Source organism: Hesperophylax consimilis, chromosome 3 (assembly GCF_061612785.1).
Source record: "Hesperophylax consimilis isolate HC1 chromosome 3, BYU_Hcon_1.0, whole genome shotgun sequence".
In the NCBI taxonomy this organism is placed as follows: domain Eukaryota; kingdom Metazoa; phylum Arthropoda; class Insecta; order Trichoptera; family Limnephilidae; genus Hesperophylax; species Hesperophylax consimilis.
In genome coordinates this window covers 12414027-12431188 of record NC_142838.1, presented here as the reverse complement: position 1 = coordinate 12431188, position 17162 = coordinate 12414027, and the positions used below count along the sequence as shown (strand labels likewise).

Below are 17162 nucleotides of genomic sequence, written 5' to 3'. Positions count from 1 at the left end.
CGGTCGGTGGCTGAGTTGACAACGCGTTTGGTCCCACCCAGGCGTAGTGTGTTCAATTCCTCGGCTAGCTAAGTCCTCCATCACACAACACGAGCAACATTTTCCGCTTACTGTGGTGGTAGTAGGAGATTTTCAAATATTGTCAGGTTGCTTGGGGAAATAATATGACGACCCGGCAAAAGGAATTAAATGTGCGTCTTATTATCAATCAAACATACTAGTTTTTTCTGTGCTGTACGTTAGTGCGTGAACGTGAAATCTGGTTCAATGCAATCAAAGTGGAGAATCAAGAATTCAGAGTAACCCATGATTTTTCACGGGTCTTCGCTAGTTTACAGGATCCGGGGGTAAAGTGCACAAACATCGGGAGGCAATTCTACGTGATAGTACAAGTAAAGCATAAGAAACTCTTTTAGAAATATCAACATTCTATGGAAAAATATTTGGTATCTACGGGAAAAAAACAACGTAATTTCGAAAAGTCAATCATTTTTTTTTACTTCTACCATCATGTAAAATTACCTCTCGAAGTATGCGCACTTTACCACCGAACACACTGTATTAGGAGTTATTGCATATTGCTGCAATTACGGTACATGTATAATATAATGAATTTATGCCGCCGTTTGTACAAATGTGGTGGTTAATGGTCAGCATAGTTGTCTTCCATGCAATTGATCGAGGTTCGATTCTCGGCCGTGAAATTTTTTGAATTTATTTTTATACTTGTCTTTAATATGCTTTTTTATTTGTTTTTTTTTTTTAATAATTATGTCCATGTCTGTATATTTTTTTATAATTATATCTCATGATTTTTCACGGGTTAGTAGGACAGTAAAATTGAACAAGATAAAACATTTTACAGATGTTTTTTTATAATTCCTTCTATGTATGAAAGGGAAAGGAATAAATTATGAAAGGAATAAGTAACATTTTTTAGCATTACATCACCCAAAAAAGATTGTCGTTAACGGAAACGATTAAAGTCTCCTGTTTGCGATGGTTTTTTGCGCAAATAGGAACTTTGGTCCACCACAATTGATTTGTTTTATATTATAAAACGGAAAAGAAAGCTATGAACCCTAAGAAATTATGAGAAGGGATTAGGTATTGAGTGACTACTAGCCGTGTATTATGTCCACAGGTCTGTCGACTACAAGTAGGTACCTACTTACCTCATTTCACTGATTAGCATAAATCGACTACCTTCTCTTATCCTGGTCAAATCTTTTGCGAAAAACAAATACTTAAGTACATAATACCAAGTGTTTCGGATAATTCAAGATATTGATTGATTACACAGATTAAAGTAATATAATCTCAAAACATCTTATTATGATCTTGAACATTGAACTGTGCAACTGTAGTACTTACCTCATTGATACACCTACCTACCTACATACTCCGATCGATTTGTAGGTGGCACAATATATCACATAAGATCAATCGGATCGTGAGCAGAGGCGGATTTGCCCTTAGGCCTATGTAGGCCCGGTCCTAGGGCGGCCAGATATTAGGGGCGGCCAATCGTGACAAAAAAGTCACAGATGATAGCAAGAAATGACTTCCTAAGTACCTTAATATTGTACGTACGAAATAGCGATATGCAAGAGCGTGTTCACACACAGCACACAGCGCGCCCCGCAGCCGCCCTCGCCACACCTATCATGCTCCGTAGCTCGCGTATTTCCAATCCCTACCGTGATTCAGTTGCCCTAGTGACTGAACCGCGTTAGGTATTGTTATGCATAATAGCGTGTTCACACACAGAGCTATAATATGCGTGGAATGGCGTATTTCAGTATATCGCTCGCCATACTTTCCAATTTGGAATGTACGGCGAGCGATATGCCGAAATACGCCATCCCACGCATATTATAGCTCTGTGTGAATACGCTCTTAATCACCTTACAAAAGCTATAATAAATAAATAAATCAGAGATTATAAAATAATGTAATAATAAGATGTTATTTATGCCAATTATGAACTTTCCACTGATGATAGTGAATAATAAAGTGTGACATTATAAAGGTATTTTCTTTAAAAAATAAAAATATATATATTTTTAGTTAAAATCTATGAAAAAGGGGGGAGGGGGGGTGGAGGAACGTAGGAATAGGATTAAGAGGCAAAGGATTTTTATTTCTTTTTAGCATTGTTCTAAAGTAGCCTACGGAGTTCGGATTTGTGACATCTATGGTTAAAATAGATAGAACATTGCAATTTGCAATAGCTCCGTGTTAAAATAAACGGCTGGCCAAGAAAATGTTTTAAATAATTACAATAAATGTTTTACGATTGGTAGGAAATGTGGTCCATTTTTGGACCGAAATCAATCGCAGAAAAATAAAAGTGGTCCGTTGTCCATTTTTCGACCGAAATCGTTCCAGAGGAACAAACCAGTGTAGGGATTGGAAATACGCACCCGCTCGCGACAGGCGACAGCAGTCAGTGCCGGCAGTGGTCAGTATGCCAGTGTGCGTACAGCAATTGCAGCGAGTTGACGAGCGTTTTTCTAATTTCTTAAAGGTATTCGCGACGCGACGTGTATGTACTGCAATATTAACAAAAATCAAAATATTTTACAGGACGTGGACGATACCTCACGTAAAAAGTGTTATTTCGCATAATTAGATATGGATGGAAAGAAAAGGTTAAGTGGGGCTGAGTTTCGCAAGCGAGCTAATAAACAACAAAAAAAAAGAGAGAAAAAGATAATAAACAACAGGATTTAATTAAAAAAACGAGGAAATTAGACGATTTCTTTGGAAAACCATATTTTATTGATCCAACATGCGACGTTCCAAGTGGTAGCGGTGTTATGTCAACTGATGTTTCTTTAGTGTCTTCAAGTGCAGATATTTTTATCGATGTGGCAAGTGGATTACAGGAAGAAGCCAAAGATGTTCCACTAGTACCAGGAGTGCAGCCTTATCCGGACCAGGAACTGTGCGAAATCAGCGACGATCCAGCCAAATGGACAATTGACGAGTTCACGCGTGATTACATTTGTAAGAATGGAGCTAATCAAAACATTGAAAATGATTTTTCTAAGAGTGTGCGAATTTACAAAGATAAGGTGGGACAGTTGTCAGAACATTTATTCGAACGTCAGCTTCTAAATGGCGAAAAAGTTCCGCGAAAGTGGCTAATTTATTCCAAAAGTACTGGACATGTTTTTTGTGGACCTTAGTCTTCTTTTTAATGGCGGGGAGAGTCAGTTTGATAGAAAGGAAGGTTTTAATGATTGGAAAAATTCCAATTACCGAGTATCGACCCATGAGAATTCGCCTACTCACAAATTATCTGTCCTGCTTATGAAAGAACGAAGCAACACGTTAGGTCGCATTGACCACGCATTAACAATACAATTAGATGAAGAAATAATTTACTGGAGAAACATTTTGAAACGAGTAGTTGCATGTGTAAAAGCGCTTGCATCACGTGGTTTGTCTTTCAGAGGACACGACGAGAAATTTGGTTCATTTCAAGGGGCGGCTACATGGTCTGGGGCCTAGGGCGGCCAAGACTGCAAATCCGCCTCTGATCGTGAGTGGTTTATTTATGGTCGGATCAGTCCACAATCTACAATGACAAATATCGTCGTCATCTCAAAAATATAAACTGACAAAAACATCATCTTGAATCTTGATGTTTAAACTTCAGACGGAAGTTTCTTTCTCTAACAGAGAGCAAAATACCAAAATGAATCATTTTTCGAGAGCGCTTGGCTTAAAGTACAATATTATTTATCAATTTGCACTACTTAATTTTGTGTACCTATTTACCTATAATTTATTTTGTTCCTTAGATAATAATATGCACTTCACAAAGTCCATAATGACCTCTCTAGCTAAGGTCATTATTATTATAGTTATTTTTGGGTTTGAAGAAAACAAGAACGGAAGAACGTAGAAAGTGTAACTGCATAAAATATGTTAATGTTCTTCGTTTCAATTCAATAATAAATATCTAATACAAAATTAATTATTTTTTTATATGTCCTTCGTGTTTTTTTTTAATATCGAAGTAGGTGTATTTAAGTCCCGGCTTTCAAAAAGCATAGCGATATCAAAAAGCCGCCTGCATGACTTGTCACCAAAAAACAGCGGGTTTTTATCCGCTAACAATATTAATAATACGTCCAACTCCAGTGAATTAATGGCAATATTAACAACGCTGGCTGCTAGAGGCGCTAGTGTCGCATATTGTCTTTGACCAAATACCTTATAATATTCAATAATACCTCTAACGTCCGGCATTTCCCATATATTCTGATGGCTACACGCTATATTAGCGCCTCATAGCGGCGTTGTGCCCCTTGGTTTTCTTTTGTACTGCTTATTTTTTTTTTGTTAAATACATTCTTAATTTTACCATTATAAATTATGGAAATCGAAAAACAATTTACAACTTAGGTAACGTAAGTATGATTTTACTGCTTTTTTGCTCACACGTAAAAATTAAACAACAAACCAATTCGGGGTTTTACGTCTCTAGAGCACTGTTTTCGATTTGATTCAAGTACATTTCATAACAATGTTTAGACAATATTTTACATTTTTTCTAGCATTAATGAAATTAGTATAACTTTTAGCCGCTGGGCAACATTTACATTTTTTGTGAAGAAATTTTTTATGCTGCAGATTGTCTTTTAATTAAGATTTAAAAAAAAAAGAAATAATAAATTGGGTATGTATTTTTTCGCAGCGTAAAAAAGGCACATGTGTCTCAATTATATTGGAAAATATAAAATACATTTTATCTAGAGATTCATCTAAATTATCATTTGACAAAAAATATGAGCTAGATGGCAGTTAAGTTAAGTATATATAGTTAAGTATACTATGTTGTATTTGGCCAATGAAGGAAACATGAACAAGCTAGATGTTATACAGAATAGAGCTATGAGATGTATACTAGGAAAAGGAAAATACGCAAGCATAGATCAAATGAGAGAACAGCTAAATTGGATTTCTATAAAAAAGAGACTATTATTTAATGTGTTAATTTTTGTACATAAAATCATGAACAACCAAATGCCAAAATATTTTAAGAATGAAATTGTTTTTAATAGAGATGTTCATAATTACGAAACCAGAAATGTAAATAGGATTAGATTGCCACATATGAAAAAATCAAAATCACAGAACTGCCTAATGTACAAAGGACTAAAAATGTATGATGAAATGCCTGAAAGTCTGAAGAATGAAGGAAGAATGAATGTATTTAAAAAGAAATGTTATATTTATTGTAAAAATATGTAAAATTACAAAATGAAATATGATCTTGTTTATATTAGTTTATATTCAAATGTATAAACTAACTCAATAAATAATAAAAATAAGTTTAGGATTCTTAAGGTGTGTTTAGGTTTTTTTCGTTATCGCCTAAACTATTTAATTTAATGTACCTATAGGTGAGGGTGGTTATATATATAGGTAGGAGTGGATCATTTGACACAATTTGACAGCTCAAATGATCCACTTATTATGGATTACTTAATTTAAGACAGAAAGAGAAAATTATTAGAAACGTACTTTTTACGACGCAATGTCAACTGTTCACAAAACTTCCAGCAAATTTAGGTAGGAGAACTAAAGGAGGATTCGTGGGATAAAATAAATAGTAAGGTGCAAATGCGGACATCACCATGGGCACTAAAACAAAGCTAGCAAAAGCTGGCATACATATTTCCAAAGTCCAACGTTAAATGTTTTCAGCCTCGGAAAACACGCGACTACAGACACCTGTTGTTGTTTGGTTTTTGTTGATAACCGAACTTGCGGCCAGCGTGGACAATTGGACATTGTCCTGGGGGCCTGGCCCGTCGCGCCCCCCCGCCCTGTCACCGGGAAAAGCGAACAGCGACGCCGCGTATCACAGTCCATTCACCGCGGCCGCGCCGTATCGCGCATAGGCGGTATAAAAGCAGAAACACTGCAGTCTTTCAAGCGCTTCTACTCTAGTCGGTGAGGAGAGCGCACGTTTAGTTTATTCAAAATTTGCGTCAATTTACTGTGTTATATATTTTTATACTTGAATTCAAAATAACAATATAAAAAGTTTAATGTTAAATAAAATGAACAAAAGCTGTTTAGACGGTGAAAAGTGAAGTTTACCTGATTGAAAAAAATAAATATATATATTGAGGTAAGGAACATACTATTTTATAAGAGTACCATTGTTATGATGATTTCTTGAGAAATGCCTGTTTATTTTGAGACCATTTATTCGGTTTTATATTTTTTGCTGCATTTACAACTTTCATTAATCTGTCCTTGAACAACTGATTACACTATTTTTGCGAAACAAAAAAACATAGTTTCCGTGTTGAAAAAACTAAGATAAAACATTCTATTACAAAGAATTTTTGGCATACTTACCTGATATTGAATTTTGAGAAATGGAAAGATGCCAAACGACAACACATAATTTCGATACCCATTTAACAAACGAAAAGACGCAATGTTTTGAATTTACCTAACAACTCGGTTTTACATTTTACTTTACACTAGGAATTCAAACAATAGAATGACGTACTTAAGTAGTAAAAAATTCAAATTTCCTTTTTATAAATTACACTCAGTTTAAGTGTAATTTGCTTTGAAAATAATTCGGCTTCAAACTGATTTTAAACCCGAAACAGTTTTTCCTTGCTTTTGGTAGAGGTTTAGTATTGACATTAAATCTTTGATAACCGTATAAAAGAAACTCTGAGATGATTTCATCTTTCATTTCGAGTTGTTGACAAAGTACGAAATCATTGGCGATCATTTTTTATCGACATAGCATAAATTTCCAAACTTTGGCATTATAAGTCCTGACGTATTTAAAGAGCTAATAAAAGGTCTTAAATAATTGAAGCGTAGTACATGTACCTACATGTACATTTTTCATGTACAATAGATGCTTAGATCTATTTTATAAATGATTTAAGTTGTATATTGTGGAGTCGTAAATCAACTATTTCATATGGCACATCTATTTTTCCAACAATCTTTGTGGTCATGCAAAATATCCCAGAATTTGGAAAGAGATATGCTTAATTACCGTAAAAAAATAAATTGATTCTTTCCATTACTGTTCTTAATTATTGAGAAAAATGCACGATCCAAAATTACGTGTGTGGAGTTATGAAAAAATAATATTTAGTTTATTTTGAGTAGGTAGGTAGGTAATCGTATAAGCAAACATTGTATTTGTAAATTTTAATTGTGTTCACGATACTAGTGTTTAATATAAATTTAAGTACCTACCTAATTATAGATTAACAATTTGAAAGGAAGTTATCAATAGCAAAAATGTAAAGTAGAATTCCAGTTGATAATATATTCTAAACCTTGAGTTCAGTCACTGTACCGAGCAATACATAATGCTACGTATACATACGCGAGCCGAACTGCCGAACTCAACCTCAACTTATGGGAAAGGGACGAAGCAACCGCAAATGGCGCGAAACGCCGCTTGCAGTTGCTTAGTTCCTTTCCCGTAATTCGTGGCTCGGTTCGCGTTTATATTTTCAAATGTATATATACCATAAAACTACACAAATGAGAAGACAAACAGTGTCGTTATAATATTATATACTTAAATAGTGCGCAAAATATTTAAGGAAGCTGATAATTATGTCAAATTTATAGGTCAAAATGATATTCGTTGGTGACTTTGTGGGTCAACAAAACCCGCTGTTTTCAGTACAGTTTAACGATTATTTTAATTCATAACATTTAGAATTACGACGTTTAAGGCGATGCCATACGTAGTAATGCAAAATCATGTGTTTTTGGTTTGAAATTTGGTCGCCTAGAAATGTTACAGATGCTTTAATTAAATACTGCGAGTAGAATACATCGAGTATTTTTTAGATAAGTCTTTTTATAAGCCCAGAAAAAAATAATGTAAAGGCCTATGAAAACTGCTTTAAAGTTCAAAATATCCTACTTACGAACCCATTTTCGGTTATGATTTTATTGTATAATGTGGCAAATTAAGTTATTTATAAAATGATCGAAAAAAAAATATTTATGCCAGAACATCCACAAAATAAAATAAAAGGCACTTTTTGGCCATGTTTTTTTCTTGCATAAATCAAAACAGGCGGATGGTGTTAAGCGGGAATTTAAACCTTATCGCCATCTACGTAAGGGTTGTTATTGATAGCGGCTCAATTTAAAATATTACTCGACGTAGTGACGTAGAATTCAACTATGAATTTATTACGCTCCACAAAAGAACCTTAATTCTGCGATTTATACGATTTTCCAGAACCAAAGCTTTTGGTTATTATTCATTATACAAAGCCCTTTGGGCTATAAGAGCTTATTATGATAGTCTAAAGAACTCTAATAAGTTGTATTGTGTAAAGTAGAATAAAAATAAATGAAAATTAATAATAATAATCAACCGTTTTTTTTTCTAAAAATCACCTGATTTGAAAAAAATCAAGGCACGCCCCTGTTCACCAACCTTACGCAACTACTTTTACACGAAAAATTACTACTCAATCGTTTTTTTTTACATTGAACGCCACTGTTTCCGCATAAAACAATCGCGGTTCAAAAGAATAAAAAATACGTAGGTAGCTACATATTAAAATTATTCAAAAAATATTTTTGTAATGTCTAAGTACCTATTATGGCACATTGCATATTATGCAAATTAGAAAATAGTTTAAAAATCTGCATACTTTTGCAAAAACAAAATTCTCGACGAGTTTTTGCCAAATTCTATGATATATATATTTTTTTAATTATTTGAACTAATAAAAATCCTACCTTAGATTGGTTGGTTAGTTAGTTAGAAGATAATGCAATTCACCCTATAAAGAGTGCTTTGTATGGAAGAATCTAGTAAGAGTTGTTATCAAGCCACATTTTCATTTTGTAGTTCGCTCAGGCTTTTCGAGAATGTATTATTTTATACTGAAACCCATCATTCTACAAATATCTGTACCTACCTGCGGGTAGAACATATTTATCTCGAAACTTTTCAGATAATTTAAATTTAATATAGTCTTAGCAATAATGGATCATACTAATTAGACGGTATTACGCACTTACCCATAATACCTAGACTTAGTTGAACTGTTGTTGAACAATATTCTTATATGGAGAAGGTATTTGCATTATTTATTCTTTGCATTCTTCTTGTTTCCTATTGTGAGTGTTTCCCGGTCCTTTATATATTGTGTATTGCTATTATAGCCATTAGGCAGTGGCGGCTCGTGACTTTTCAATTTTCAAAAAATTCGACATTATTGATGTTTTTTAGTCATAGAAAGTTTTTTTTATCAAAAATTCGATTTTAGGCACGGATTTCCTGAAAATCTTCATACAAGAAATCGAGTTTTCGAATCAAAGTACAAAATCGTTTTCAGCTGCAACAACGTCAATAATGCCATTTTTGAATTATTAGTACTATAGTAATCAAAAGTCACGCCATTGTTAACCTATAATACAGGGTTTTCCAATAAGAGGTGTTATTTTGAATAGCCCGCTATTTCGGTAGATGTTACTTTTGAAGCTGTCATTTTTTGACATTTGACAAGTAGAAACTACGCCATTAATAAAAATGGAACGATACACGCTTCAACAACGCATTGAAATTATTAAAATTCACTTGAGTGAATCAAATGCAAATCATCTTGAGTGATGAGGCCCATTTCCATCTCAGTGGCTTCGTCAACAAGCAAAATTGTCGCATCTGGGGCTCGGAAAACCCAAGAGTTATTGTTGAAAAGCCTCTCTATCCTCAGCGTGTGACTGTTTGGTGCGGTTTATGGTCCGGCGGAGTCATTGAACCTTACTTTTTGAAAATGAGGCTGGAGCAACAGTTACGGTGAATGGATTGCGCTATCGAGAGATGATTAATGATTTTTTATGGCCGGAATTGGATGATATTGATCTGGACAACGTTTACTTTCAACATGACGGCGCTACTTGCCACACAAGCAACGAAACCATTGATCTTTTACGATTGAATATCAAAATAATACCTCTTATTGGAGAATCCTGTATATAGCCAGGGCCGGCCGGATTGCAGATGCAATTGGAACAGTCTTCAGGGCTTCCGACTTGCCAAGCATCCAAAGCGCTGATAATACCTGACACCTAACATAGCGCCCTTGAGGTTTTAAAAAATCAAACATATAATTTCTCATGAAAATTTCGCTGCAAATTTTCTTGCAAAGTCAATAGTTCAAATATTTGTTTTTTTTTTCAAAATAATCAGATTACTGAATTTTTTTTTGTTTCGCTGTTTATTTTTAAATAAAAAAGTAAAACCTAGATACTAACAATAGTCGTAACTCATGAAGTCATAAATTATCCTATCATAATGTTGTTGATTGACTGCAATCAAATAAATACGGATCTTAATAAAACTGTGCCATAATATCCAAAGATAAAAACGAAGTACGGCCATTACTTATTACAATCCATTATTAGATACTGTGCAACTAAATTATTGATTATATAATCAAACAATGCGATATAAATCACATTTTATATTTTCTACTATTAGGTTTTCATATTTTTTCATCGGAATCGGTATCTTGATTGAAGATTGGGAATAACTCGAATGTAGAATGTAAAAATTGGTGCCGCGTACTTTGGAACTATAATAATAATTGATATTTCCTCTATTTGATCAGTAATTACGTAACTTTAAAATATGAAATGTTTGTAGTTCCTATTTCATCGTTTGGATGTTATGTGGATGTTCATAAGAGAAGGGTGATAAGGAAAGGAAGGAGATGAAGTTCTGGGAAGGTAGACGGTATGAGGGTTGGGTAGGAATCGAACTGGGAAGATGAATAGGCATATGAATATATCCCTCTCATTGCGGCGCAAGGCGATAGGTCGAGGGACGAGTTGGAGAGGTCGGATTTTATTTAGGTATTGGAGCCAGGAAGGAGTCTGAAAGGTTTGAGATGATGCACTTGGTGGCATGAAAGGCTGGGAGGTGACTGGAGAGACTAAGGTAGACTAGGATGAGGTGATTTTGCACAGCGGTGCTGCCAAGGTCTGTTATCTATGTGAGGATGTTGTGTCGGCGCTCTTTATTGGCAGCAGACACATGTCAGCGCTATATTAGCGGCGGACACATGCCTGAACGGATGACGAGCCTCGTGCTGGCACAGTTGGTGGACGAGGTAGTCTCTCTCCCTGCAGCAGCTGGTACAGTTCCTTCGCTAGCTAGGACTCTTGCAGCAGAGTCTCCATCTTCTGTCTTCGTCGAGCGTCACAGCGGTGCTGCCAAGGTTTGTTGTCTATGTGAGGATGTTGTGTCAGCGCTCTTTATTGGCAGCAGACACATGTCAGCGCTATATTGGCGGCAGACACATGCCTGAACGGATGACGAACCTCGTGCTGGCACAGTTGGTCTAAATAACAAATGTAGATCCTAGGAAATAAATTATACAGCGCCCTTGAGGTGATTTTTCACAAAAACGGCGCTCTACAAATTATCCAATTTTTTTATGCTTCCGATTTTATTGTCCGGGTTAAATCTTCCCCATAGGAAAAACTAAACCCTTCCACTCACTCTTCCACAAATGATCAGCTAGTCAATCAACACTATGCAAGTGAATTATATAAGTAAAATAAATACAAAACAATACAAGAACAACAACACGTCAACTCACCAGAGATCAAATGGGAAAAAAAAATTCACCGAATCCAGATATTTTCATATCAGAGGGTTCGGCTCGGTAGTACTTCTAACAGGGCCTATAAATCCTACTGATCCCTCAACATAAATATTTAAAAAATCTTTCGTTATCCTACATGTATTCAAAATGACCGACTTTTGCATCTTTATATATAAATTTTTTGATAGATCTAATACGCCTAAATTTTTAATGAGAGAGCTAGGTATTTATTATTATTATTATTATTATTAAAGGGTCTCCCAAAACTAACCTCCACCGATCTGCCACGCCATGCAGTTGGGGAGGCGCATCCTGAACCCACCTCACCCGATGAACCCGGGCACCCCTGCTTAGTCACCAAACGCAGTGGATACCTTGGGGTGACCTATGGCCGAGATGTTGGTTATCCAGTAATTGGTTCCTGGGGTGGCGGTACCCACACCCGCCTCTCAAATTGAGATACTGAATTGAGTTACTCATTCTTATTAGAAATATGGACCTGTCGTGACCTTCTTTCCCATTTTTTTGATTTTCCTGATTTTAATGCTTTTAAAGTCATGCTTTTTATGGAAAAAACCTGTGAGGAGAGATTAATTTCACAATCCTTTCCACACAAATGAGAAATATCGCCAATATACTGGAAAAAAATCTCGGCAAGTCACTGTTTGTTTGAGAAAAAAATAGATTCACGTCATGCGCTTTTCGCACTCAAAAACATACAAGGAACAATCTGCATTGTATGAAATATGAGGTACCTACTCGTACCTACCTAATGATATTTCCCGCATGTTAAATGTGCCTATTAGGATAAATGTCTTATTTATTGGTTGCTCATTTAAGCAAGGTGACTCATCTACGGTTCGTGCTCAGACAAAAAACATAATATTATTGAATATTTCCAATTCACACAGATATAAAATTAGTCGTTAAACCAACTATGGCGAATGTTCAACACTGGAGAAAATGGATAATTGTTTATTCACGTTCTTACTTAACAGAGAATTTTAGTGTAGAATAAAAAATATATATTATTTATGTTGTCGTGTTCAGTGATTTATTTTTACGCTATCGTAGGTTTATATTTAGTTTTCATGGAACATATTTGGAAATATTCACTCTATTTTCTTCTTAAAGGTTTTCCCTAGTTTTTTCTTGATTTAAGGTTGTCAGGCCTTTCCCCTTTCTGGCAGAACAAACTGACATGCCTCAATATTTCGACTCCTTGACTAGTGTTTTTTTTGTAGAAAATGTGCTGGTACTTATCGTTAAGCTTATTTAATTTTTTTTCAAAATACATAAATAGAGGAAATTGATAAAATTTGAAGTATATAAGGAAAAACAGTTCTTAAACAATATCATAGATTTCTCTTTTGAAAAATGGTCTCGCCTTCAAATATGTATTTACTTGTGGATCCCCGCAATGCTTTGCTATTGCTAATATCTTTCTAGGGCGCCTCTGACTTCTTCCACCATTCACTACTATATAACAATGTAACTCTTAAAAACGTCGTATCTCATGAAGAGATATTGCCTTAAGCTGGCCATACACACTACGGTCCACCGGAGAGGTCTACCTGTGTAGATATGCCTGGGCAGGCAGACCGGAGCGTGTGTGGGAATAGACCTGTGCAGTTTTTTTAACCTGCGCAGGCGACCGGTGCAAAATCGAAAATCAATTCTTTCGGGCGACACCGTAAGGTGTACCTGCGTGTGTGTGCATGTACTCCGGTCGCCTGCGCAGGTCGCGTCAAATCTTAAAGTAACTGATAATATATTATTTCTCATAACTATACCTTTTTTTATCATTGGTGTAACCATTGCAAGTAATTTTAGGTATGTGTTCTCGTGCATTCTGAGATAGTTTTTAAAATCTTCAGATTCAAATTTTAATTCATTCAATACGTTTTCCTTTTCAATAACCAATGCTTTTACCACTTTGTTCGCTTTCTTTTTCACTGTTTTATCTTTTTTCATCAACATTAACGCAAGGCCTATCAACCCCAACCCGTCATCGTCTGCAATCGATGCCATCGCAAAGAGAATGAACTGCAGACCGCTCCGGTACACCGGAACATCCCCATACACGCTACCGACGCGACGTACGGTTGACCTGCGCAGGCAGACCTTCAAAGGCAACCTCTCCGGTAGACCGTAGCGTGTATGGCTTGCTTTAAGTATTCCTAGAGCGTCTCCGACTTCTTCTAACATTTAAACATCTCTAAACACTCTTGACACTAATAACAACAAACTTTGAAATTTTCAGAAATATCGGTCATGTGAATTGTCAAACAATGTGAATTATTTTAACCAGTTAGAATTTAACTCAACCATTTAGAATGTTAAATTTCATTGAAATCGGTTGGGCGGTTTCGGAGATCAGCGTGTACGACAGTGATATGATTCCAATTTGTATTATAATAATATATATTGATTGAGAAAATATATTTTAAGCATTTTAAACAACACCACAAAAAACTGACATTAAATCGTTAAAATTAACTCGCCAATTTAGGTATCATTTCTTCTTATTTTTTTTTCCAATTAATTTAATCGAATAACATCGCGTGTATGTCTAATCACTTAGCAGTGGCCGAAAATATGTTTTTAAAAACACGCTAACAAATTATTGACTGGGGGTCGCCTGTTTCTTATCATTTACATTATTGATATTTATCCGACACAAATAAAGAATATATCATCATCTTCGCATAGCTACCAAAATTGAACCTGGTTATCTCCGCGGACCATACATTTAGGATTGTTTTTTTAAAAATAATCAACTATATACTGACGCAACAAATACGACTAAATTCTACGGTCGATATTTTAAGTCCATATTAAACTTAGTGCATCAATATGAGTAAGTACCTACTTGTCATTTGAAAACATATTATATTTCTCATATCTTCACTTAAGTTTTATTTGTTTTAGCGACCATTAAATCATCTCACTATTCCGTGGTAATGTTATGTAGTAGTCGTAGAACATATTGCATTATTATAGCAAGGCAGTGGACATATAATTAAATAGGCTTTTATCTAAAGCCAATGCAATAGAACATCATTTTGATTAATCTTTATAACGAATTGGTGAACATTATAAATATCAAAAATATGCTTTGGATAAATTGAAGGTTTTCCTATCGCTTCGCTTGAGTAGAATACAATAAAAAATAAATTACTAAATAAAAAATTTAAATGTAAACCACTAAAAAAAAAATTTTTTCAATGGAAATGTATGAAGGCATAAAGGAAACAACTTTTAAAAAATAAATTATTATGGCTTAGATTATCTGTGACATTTACACTTGATTAACTTTTTTGCTTTCCTATAAAATTATTTAGAAAATAAATAAAAACTAATTTTTTGCTTGAAATTGATCGTTTCTAGACTCCGTTTGTCCAGCGATTTCAATGCCTATTACCTACAATATAAGGTATACCAAGAATATACACATTTTTGGCCTGTAGCTTCCTCCTAATTACGTTCTTATTCCACAGTTTGAGCACAGTGTTTTCTCAATATAAGAAATTAAACTTTGTGTGAAGCAAGAAAAACTTTCTAACAGCGAGCCTCTTGATTTTGCGGATATTTTGAAATTTTCACCTCTGTAGAATTTCTAGGATAATGCAACTATTTTCAGCTTATCATTTTAACATTATGGTTCACCATGGTTCATTTATGGTTCTCTCTCTTTCTCTCTCTCTCTCTGAAATCTCCAATGAAATCTGCTTCGAATAAAATAAATAAAAATGCCGGGAGAAAAGTCAGGCAGTGAAGTAATTGTGAATAGTTACATACATTTTCATTTAATTCCTTTTTTATTTTATTTTTTATGTGAAACCACATAAGAGTCCCAACTGCTCCCAACCTTTTGGAGCCAGTGAGACTATGTTGGTTTTGGGGAAGGGAAGGAGATGGGGAGATGAAGGTGAGGAAGTTATTCCTGGCTATTCAGATCTGGTCACCAAACGCGGCCAATACCATTTCAAACAACGTTTCAATTTTGAATGATGGTCTTGCGATACTGAGAGCATTTTAAAAATATTACGTTGTGAAATAACACAAATCAATAAAATAAAATTTACTTGCGCACGCCGGGATTTACAAATACAAATTACAAATTACGAGAGTACAAATAAAAAATTCTGAATAATCGGTAATCGAGTGAATCAACAAGGCCAACGTTCATAAAATATGTACTGACGGTAGTGAATAACAATATGAGTTATCAGATTTTATGCAAACATTAGCATACTTAATTGTATCGTTTTAATCAATTGATAGACCTGCAGTCTGGGGCAAGATACGATGTGAGTAGTTTATTTATGGATACGATGTTTTGAATATATTATCATGTTCTCACCCATAGAATAAAGAATAACGCAAGAAGTGTCTCGTGGGCGTATTTCGTGGTCCAAATATAAACCTAATTTGGACCTATATATACATACAAAACTATGTTTTACCACGATTACCAAATTCAAATGGGAAGGCGATATAAAATTTCAGGCAAGCGTAAGAGAGACAGACGCGTGCTAAATTGCATAGAACCAAAATGTACCAAGTCAGTGGCACATTTGTTTCCATTCAAACTTATATGGAAGTCACTTCTAATTTTCTTCTTTATTTTACATTCTCACACAACATTTACATCATTCTTTTTTCATCCAGTTTGTATATACCTAGCGATTCGGCATGAAAAAGGGGACGTGTTCTACTAAATGTTGGTACCTATTTTAAGATGGCGGACATTATTTGACATATGTCATCTATCATTGCTTTACGAAACTATATTACATGAAAATTTTGCGTGTTTATTTAATTTTATATTTTAAATATTGTTAATAACACTGCAATATATTTTTATTACTGATTGTGAATGTGTATTACTATCGTAATGTGAATTTCGCACGTCATATTGATGATTTTTCATTTTGTTTTCAGAAAATATTACACGAGGACTTTATATACATACTGTTAACTCATACAATAAATAGTATCCTTGTATGTTATATGTATATACTTCATATTGTAACATACTTTTATTAATTAATGGATAGAGACGGGGTTGTGACAGCTATTGTTCTGCTCTGCGCTGCCGTGTTTGGGTGATTTCACCTATTATATAATATCAAATATTACAATTTGAGGTTTTACTCAATAAAGTTACTTCGAAAAATAAATATTATATATCATATATTATACGAATATCGTATCGATCAACATACGGTGATCAGGTGGAGATTTCACCAAGGCATAGGTACATATAAAAATCATTGTTATAAAGTTTCATGTGAGGAACGGGTAAACAAAAACATCGATTGGATAACGACCGAGCACGTGACACAGCTCGAAAATGACAGTGACAGATGCTTTAATGATTGTGATCTATGATTATGTTCAAGGTGTTGCTATTTTTTGACGATTTAGTACAGTCCCAAAATAATATTTCTTCTCTAATGGCAACTGTATGAAATCGTAGGTATGAAAATAATGATCATATGG

The 17162-nt window shown here is 34.6% G+C and overlaps 1 protein-coding gene across 1 annotated transcript in view; it reads left to right on the top strand.

Annotated features, from left to right (window-relative positions):
* The first annotated feature begins 5939 nt into the window (after window positions 1-5939).
* Window positions 5940-17162, top strand: part of LOC149424965 (dicarboxylate carrier UCP2-like) — a 32574-nt gene continuing 21351 nt past the window's right edge. The window contains exon 1 of the mRNA XM_089650876.1: window positions 5940-6154. The gene's annotated coding sequence lies outside the window, so the exon portion shown is untranslated. The remainder of the gene's footprint in view (window positions 6155-17162) is intronic.